The 6,075-nt window shown below is 39.2% G+C and overlaps 1 pseudogene; it reads left to right on the top strand.

Moving 5' to 3' along the window:
* LOC108288180 overlaps positions 1–1,002 on the top strand; it is a 48,858-nt pseudogene extending 47,856 nt beyond the window's left edge.
* The last annotated feature ends 5,073 nt before the right edge of the window (positions 1,003–6,075 follow it).

The following is a 6,075-nucleotide window of genomic DNA, read 5'->3' as shown; positions in this document are numbered from 1 at the left end:
TTGCCCAGGCTGGAGAGCAATGGTGCGATCTCCGCTCACTCCCAGGAGGTGAACGCTTTAACCCAAGGTGAAGCCGATCAACAAGCTGAATGAGGGAGATGTCCCGCTTGGGGTGGCCGATAAGGTGTCCTGGCACTCTGAGTACAAGGACAGCGCCTGGATCTTCCTGGGAGTGCCTCCTTATGAACTGGCTGAAGAGGACATCATCTGTGTATTCTCACAGTGTGGGGAGATTGTTAACATTAATGTCGTGCGGGACACGAAGACTGGGAAATCCAAAGGATTCTGTTTCCTCTGCTATGAAGACTAGAGGAGCACAATTCTGGCCATTTACAATTTTAATGGGATCAAGCTCAAAGGAAGAACTATCCAAGGATCCTGTATCTAACTATCGAGCTCCTAATGACTCAGAAGAAACGGGTGATGTGACCAAAGAGCTTCAGAAGGGCTCCTGTGGCGCTCGTACCCCTCACCAAGTTCGCCTGAGAGCTCTGAAGATAAAAAATCAACAAAAAAAGCATAAAAAAGACAAAAAGGAAAAATACAAAGCGAAAGAAAGAGAAAACTGATCAGTTGGTACAGGCAGAGCAACCATCCTCTTCGTCATGCTGAAGTAAGACAGTAAAGGAAAAGGGTGACCCTGGCCCTAAGAAGCACAGCAGCAAGAGCTCAAGAGAGCTCAGCAGTTACAGCCCAGGGTGGGGCGGAAGCTTCCTGAGGCCAGGACTGCCTACTCTGGTGGAGCAGAGGACCTACAGAGGGAGCTGAAGGAGAAACACAGGCACAAGCACAAGTCCTCAAGCAGGAGGGAGGCAAGAAAAGACCTGGGATAGGGACACAGGGCGGAGCTGAGACACACATTCTAGCCCGTACAACTGGTGTTCCAAAGGGCGTAGTCATAGATGTGGAAGTAGGAGCCAGGATAAATCCCACAGGCATAAAAGGTCCCAGAGCTCTTGGGAGCAGAAGTCTTCGAATCCCAGTGACCTTAGGCGTCACTGAAGATTGTTCAGCTGCTTAGTAGATTTGGAAATAATTATATTTTTTAAATGCAGTCAAATTCAATTGGGTTGTTACTATTTATTTTTTTTTAATTTTTTGAGACAGAGTTTCGCTCTTGTTGCCCAGGCGCGATCTCAGCCTAGCGGCAACCTCCGCCTCCCGGGTTCAAGCGATTCTCCTGCTTCACCCTCCAGAGTAGCTGGGATTACAGGCATGCGTCACCATGCCCGGCTAATTTTATATTTTTGCTGCGAACGGGGTTTCTCCATGTTGGTCAGAGGCTGAGGCAGGAGAACTGCTTGAACTTGGGAGGTAGAAGTTGCAGTAAGCCGAGATAGCGTCACTGCCCTCCAGCCCAGGAGACAGAGTTAGACTCCATCTCAAAAAAAAAAAGAATTGTGCTAGGTAAATAGAAGATGTCACTATACCTACAATGCTTCCTTTGAAAACACCCACATCCTATAATAAAGGAGCTCACAGGTACATTTGATGCACAATGTTAGAAATGCTAACGTACCCTTTAAAAAAATAGTTTTCATCAATAAACTTAGTGTTCAGAAAACACTATTGCAATCTAATCTGACTATAAATGATACCAATATTTTTAGAATATAGTGGCTGATTAAAATTGCCTTTTTTTTTTTTTCTGGAAGAGTCCCCCTTATTTTAAAAAAAAAAAAAACACCTGATTTAAAAATATGTTAAGGCCAGGCATGGTGCCTCACGCCCATAATCCCAGCACTTTGAGAGGCTGAGGTGGGTGGACCACCCAAGGTCAGGAATTGGAAACCAGCCTAGACAACACAGTGAAACCCTGTGTCTACTAAAAATACAAAAATTACCCAGATATGGCCGCGGGTGCCTGTGGTCCCAGCTACTTGGGAGGCTGAGGCAGGAGAATCACTTGACCCCGGGAGGTGGAGGTTGCAGTGAGCTGAGATCATGCCACTGCACTCCAGTCTGGGCAACAAAGCAAGACTCTGTTTCAGAAAATAAATAAATAAATATATGTTAAAATATTGGGTAGTATTTTACTCTTAACGAAAATATATGATTAAAGACAACATGAAATGCTAAATACTACTGTTGAAAAAGTGATTTTGTAAATATAATATTCAGTTAAGGTATGTAAAACTTTAGGTGATTAGTTTTATGAAAGTTCTTCATCTAAAGTTTTTAAATTTCTCAGAATTTTCCTTTGATTAATTAGGTATCATAATTGACATTGGTCCAAAGTTCTGACAAAAGATGTCAAACCATCTCTCCACACTGGTACGTGTAAAGTTATTCATCTTATTCATTAAAATTATATTACTTATTTAAATTAGATTACTTTTCATAACTATATCCCCCAAAAGATAAATAACTAAATGAAATCCCAATTTAGCCATTCCTTACTAATAGCCTTTATTTAGGTTTTAGGCCCACACTATTGGATTGTTCCAGAGTATTCTTATATATGTATATTTTTGCTCATGTGCAAGAGTTTCCGTAGGGTTTTGTTTGTTTGCTTGTTGGTTTTGATATAGAGTCTCTCTCACCCAGGCTGGAGTACAATGGTGCAGTCTCAGCTCACTGCAACCTCCTCCTCCTGGGTTCAAGCAATTCTCCCATCTCAGCCTCTAGGGTAGCTGAGATTACAAGAATGTGCCGCAACACCTGGCTAATTTTGTATTCTTAGTAGAGATAGAGTTTCACCATGTTGACCAGGCTGGCCTTGAACTCCCAACCTTAAGTGATCTGCCCCCCTCAGCTTCCCAAAGTGCTGGGATTACAGGTGTGAGCTACCACGCCTGGCTGAGTTTCTATAGAGTTTATAAGTAGAATTGCTAAGCTGCAAAATTAATTTTCTTTTTTTCCTTTTTACCTTAAATTTGTTTACTATGAAATACGTCAAACACATAAAGGTTATTATATGATGCCTATGTATCATTGAAAGAATAACAGTTAAAGTCTTATCAGTGTGTCCACTACCCTGCCTAATAATACTTGAGTATGTATTAGTATGTGTGTGTGTGTATATATATGTGTGTGTGGTTTTTTGTTTGTTTATTAGTTTGTTTGTTTGTTTTTTGAGACAAGTCTCACTCTGTCACCAGGCTGGAGTGCAGTGGTGTGATCTCGGCTCACTGCAACCTCTGCCTCCTGGGTTCAAGCGATTCTCCTGCCTCAGCCTCCTTCATAGCAGGGACTACAGGTGCAAGCCAACACGCCCCAGCTAATTTTTTTTGTAGTTTTTGTAGAGACGGGATTTCACCACATTGGCCAGGATGGTTTCAGTCTCTTCACCTTGTGATCTGCCTACCTCGCCTCCCAAAGTGCAGGAATTACAGGCATGAACCACCATGCCTGGCACAAATATATATATTTTAAGTCAATGATAAAGCATTTCCCATCAACATTTGTGACCCACAAATGACAAGCATTAACTATTACAGTATATACAAGGAAATTTGTAGCTTTTAATATCTTCTTGAGGAAACAAAAAAAGTTAAAAATAAATACACTAATCATTCAACTCAAGAAATTGAAATAAGCACTAAAATTCATATGGAATCTCAAGGGCTCGCAAGTAGCCAAAACAATCGTGAAAAAAAATTTTTGGAGGCATCACACTTCCTGATTTCAAAACATATGACAAAGTAATGGTAATCAAGACAGTGTGGTATGGGCATAAAGATAGACACAGACCAATGGAACAGAATAGAGCCCAGAAATAAGCCCTTGTGTATATGGTTTATGGCCTTCAACAAGGGTGTCAGGGCTACACAGTGGGGAAAGTGCAGTTTCTTCAATAAAATGTGTTGGGAAAACCGAAGGTCTATATGCAAAAGAATGAAGTTGGAGTCTTATATTATATACAAAAATTAAGTCAAAATGGATTAAATATCTAAATGCAAGGCCTAAAACATAAAACTCCTAGAAGACAATATAGCAGGAAAGCTTTAGGATATTAGATTTGACAATGATTTCGTGAAATGTGACACCAAAACACAGGCAAGAAAAGTGAACATAGACAAATGGGACTTCATCAAGCTTAAAAACTTCTGTGTATCCAAAGAAGCAACTGATAGAGTAACAAGGAAATCTATCGAATGAGGAAAAATATTTGCAAGTCATACAATGGATAAGGGGTTAATATCCAGAGTATATAAGGAAGTCCTATAACTCAATACTATCAACAAAAAATAACCTGATTAAAAATGAGCAAAGGACTTAAATACACAATTGTACGAAGAAGATATTTTAACATCAACAAGCATATTAAAAGATGCCCAACATCAATAATCATAAGAAAAATGCAAACTAAAACCACAGTGACATGTCATCTTACACCATTAGGATGGCTGCTATCAAAAGAACAGAAGGCTAGGCACAGTGGCTCAAGCCTATAATCCCAGCAGCCCAGGAGTTCAAGATTACAGTGAACTACATTTGTGCCACTGCACCCAGCAGTGCAAGACCCTGTCTCTTGAAAAAAAAGAAAAGAATAAATGTTGGCAAGAATGCAGAGAAATTGTACTGCTGGTGGGAATATAAAATGGTGCAACCACTATAGAAAACAATATGGAGATTCTTCAAAAAATTAAAAATAGAATCACCATAGAATCTAATAATCTCACTTCTGGGTAGATACCCAAAATAACTCAAGGCTGGACCTTGAAGAGCTATTTGCACACCCATGTTCATTATAGCGTTATTCACAATAGCCAACAGGTAGAAGCGAACCAAATGTCCATCAGCGTTTGAACAAATAAAGAAAATGTGGTATATACATGCAATGGAATATTAAAGAGTCTCAAATAGAAGGAAATCACGCAATGTGCAATAATGTGGATGAAACTGGAGGACATTATGCTAGTGAAATAATCTAGTCACAAAAAGGCAAATACTCTATGATTCCATTCACATGAAATATCTAAAATAGTCAAAATTATAGAAACAGAAAGAAAAGAAAGAGGAAGAATTAGTGTTTAGTATGCATAGAGTGTGAGTTTTACAAGATAAAGAAGTTCTAGACATCCGTTGGACAATAATAAGAAAATGAATATACTGAACACTTCTGAACTGTACACTTAAAAATGGTTAAGATGAGGTAGGCATGGTAGCACATACCTTTAATCCTAGCTACTTAGGAGGCTGAGGTGGGAGAATACTTTGCGTCCCGGAGCCCAACACTAGCCTGGGCAACATAGCAAGACCTCATCTCAGTATAAAAATAAAATAAAATATAAATTTAAAAAATAAAAAAATTGTTTAAATTGTTAAGATGGTAAATTTAATGTCATATATTGTTTTATCACAATAAAAGAAAAATAAATTGAAAAAATGCAAGAAAAAAACTTTTAAAAAGGGAAATCACGAAAGGGCCAGAAATCTTTGAAATGGGATGCTAAAAATAATAAAGATTAATTAAGCCAAAATCTGGATTTTGTTAAAGATTAATAGGATACAACGAGAAAAAGGGAGAAGATACAAATAAACAAAATAGCGTCTTTTCCTAGAAATATCTGAGGACCGTTGAACAGTACTTTCTCTTAAACTAGAAAAATCATTTAAGGCCGGGCGCAGTGACTCAAGCCTGTAATCCCAGCATTTTGGGAGGCCTAGGTGGGCAGATCACGAGGTCAGGAGTTTGAGACCAGCCTGGCCAACATGGTGAAACCTCCCTCTCTACTAAAAATACAAAAAAATTAGCCAGGCATGTTTGCACGCCTATAATTCCAGCTATCTAGGAGGCTGAGGCAGGAGAATCGCTTGAACCTAGGAAACGGAGTTTGCAGTGAGCCAAGGTCACACCACTGCATTCCAGCCTGGGTAACAGAGTGAGACTCTGTTTAAAAAAAAAAAAAAAGGAAAGAAAGAAAAACCATTTAATCTTTAAAATCAAAGCAAAATGCACATATCAGTATATACTTCCTCATAAACTGAGGCTTCCTAACAGACCAGTTCGAATCAATGCAACGTATGCTTCCCTGTGAGAGAAAATTTAATTAAATATGGATTAGTAGTTAGTGGTTTCTGCTGGAAGACTGTGTGATTGTTAGAAAAGAAAAACACTCAACTGGCTGT

The sequence above is a fragment of the Cebus imitator genome, unplaced genomic scaffold (assembly GCF_001604975.1).
Source record: "Cebus imitator isolate Cc_AM_T3 unplaced genomic scaffold, Cebus_imitator-1.0 Scaffold16, whole genome shotgun sequence".
NCBI lineage: Eukaryota > Metazoa > Chordata > Mammalia > Primates > Cebidae > Cebus > Cebus imitator.
Note: the sequence above shows the minus strand (reverse complement) of the source record. Positions and strands in the feature narration are given on the sequence as shown.